Below are 2,688 nucleotides of genomic sequence, written 5' to 3' on the forward strand. Positions count from 1 at the left end.
TTCAGTTTGTGTGTCGGTTTTGTTTAGGGTTTTTGGAGGATGTTTAGGGTTTGTTTCTGAGGTTTAAAGCTTGTGGGTGATGGTAGGATGTATGGAGGACTTAGAGGAATGAATGTATGGTGAAGGGGTGGTATTTATAAGGAGTTAAAATAGGTTAAAAGAGAGGGAGGCAAATCGGGCTAGCTCACGGATGGCTGCTGTCCATCGATTTTTGTGAGGGTTTGAGGAGGGTTTTCTTGGTGATTAAGCTAGGATAATATGGGTAGGATACTAGGGTATGGGTTAGGGTTAATGGGTACGGGTCTTGGTAGTGTTTGGAGCGGGTTTGGGCTCGCGAATTGAGCTGCAAAACAGGGCATACGGGATTGGGTTGCGGGCTGCTTGTGAGGGGTTTGGGACGAGAATTTGGGCTGCTTTGGTGAGGGGTTCGAACATGGGTTGATGGGTATTGGTCTAGGTGGGTTAATGTACTCGATATTCGTGCCAATTCGCAAAGGAAATGGGCTTAAAAACCGAGCTAAAATCGAGCTCAAAACACACGGTTAAAAACGAGTTCTTCGCTTTTAAAATCGATTTTTCAAATCAATTAATAAATTAAAATAAATGACTTTTCAAATCAAATATACTCATAAGATGATTTTTCAAATCAATTATTTATTTTATTTTCAATAAAATAAACTTAAGAAAATAAATTCAAAATAAAGCTTTAATTTAAATATCATTTAAACTAAATAAAAAAATGAATTCACTTAAAAAAACATATTAATTTTAAATATCATTTAAAATAACAAAATGAACTCACTAAAAACATTAAAATAAATATCATTTAAATTAACAGAATGAATTCACTAAAAAAACATTAATTTAAATATCATTTAAATTAATAAAATACTTTATCGACGACGCCCATTCTACCTCGTAAAACGAGCTCCAAATAATGACAATGACAACTAAAGAATACATGTGTCCTATCATCATCGGGTGTTTGTCGGGTTCCCTATAAATTCCAATATCGACGGATACGGGTATCTACAGAGCCCCCACTTTGACTGAGGCTTGGACAAGGCGAAAGTCAAAGTATACCCCAGGTCCCTCTCGACCTGAGGATTCTGCGGGTCGTTTATAGTCCATTAGACTTGCGTATATAAGCTACTTGACCATAAGAAGAGATCATACCGAAACTTCGTTGGGGGATTGACTCTTGCTTCGTTGTGTCGAAATATCATCGTTGGTCATCGACCCATAAATTGCATAAATGGTGGGTTGAGCCTTATCCTTAGGCGCCACGTATCCGTTTCGACGGAATCAAACCGCGTCGTAGTTCGGCCACTATCGACACATGCCCAAAGTTTATCATCTGTGGCGTTTGTCCAAAATTCATCATCTCACGACATTTGCCCAAAATTTATCATCTGCATTGGCACTTGTCCGAATGGGACGGACTTTCCAAGGAGGTCGCCGCCGCTTTCATCATTTGCTTTCACCTACGGAATTCTTCCATTTCATACTCTTGTATTGAATTGAATTCCGAGTGGATGTCATCCTTTTCATCTTGATAATGGTCTCTGAAGCCAACGCCCAGAGCCCTGATTTAGTAATGGCTCTAAAGTCGAAGACTTTAGAGCCCCGATTGAAGCATATCCTGCTATATTTGAAACACAAAAACGTACTAGCAATAACCATCACATAAGCACATTTGGATCATCGATCTTGAAATTGGATCACTTTGAAATCTTGGGTCATCGATTCAAAGTTGAATTTGATAATTTTGAATAATTGGGCCATCGACCCGAAATTTGTATTTGAAAATTTTGAGTGATTGGGTCATCGACCCGAAAATTGAATTTGAAAGACTGGGTCATCGACCCAAATTTTGAATTTGAAATGAATCACTTGGATGCTGGGTCGTCGACCCAAAAAGTTTTTGAAATTTTGAAAGTTTTTGAAATTTTGAAATTGAACCTTGATGGGTGAGCATGAAATGCGACTCAGACATTCTATACGACCGGTAAACAACGTGGGCGTAGCCCGCTACCGCAAAACAAAAAAGAAAATAAAACCGTAAGTGTGCACGGGCTTTAATTCAAATATGGACTTGTCGAGGGTAGAAAAAGTAAATCGGCCGTTCCGGCGCTCCCCAAAACGCGATAGATGTGCGAAAACCCGATGCATCGTGCCAAAGATTGGTGTGAGCTGGGGCGGGCCTAAGAGGTGCGCGACCCAAGGCCAACACGGCTTAGAAAAAACGGCATCCTAGGGGTGTCATCCTAGATGCTTCCTTCCCTTATACTTTCTATATATAAGGAAGAGCTGTATTGCCAAATTTATTCTGCTTTCTTCCAAATAACATAAATCATTATGAATAATCTAGCGAGTGCTATGCGAGCGTGGGAGACAGAACTTCATCGGGCGCAGAGAGACAAGAATTAAAGACCGCTCAATCGGCGCAATTACTTCCCTTACGCTGGATCCCCCTTCAACTGCGTTGTTGGAGCACCGCCTTAGCTATTGGGATCCTCTCGAACCATGTCTTTGCTTTTCCCGAGGGGGAGATCGCCCTCTACCCGAAGAGTTTTCCGCCCGGGAGGATGGGATCGAGGCCATACGGCTATACCTAAATTTCATTCGGGGTGGCGTGGAACATATCTAGGCGCCTTGGCCTTTCCAGGACGGAGTCTGAGGGGATAG

Source organism: Silene latifolia, chromosome Y (assembly GCF_048544455.1).
Source record: "Silene latifolia isolate original U9 population chromosome Y, ASM4854445v1, whole genome shotgun sequence".
NCBI classification, from domain to species: Eukaryota; Viridiplantae; Streptophyta; class Magnoliopsida; order Caryophyllales; family Caryophyllaceae; genus Silene; species Silene latifolia.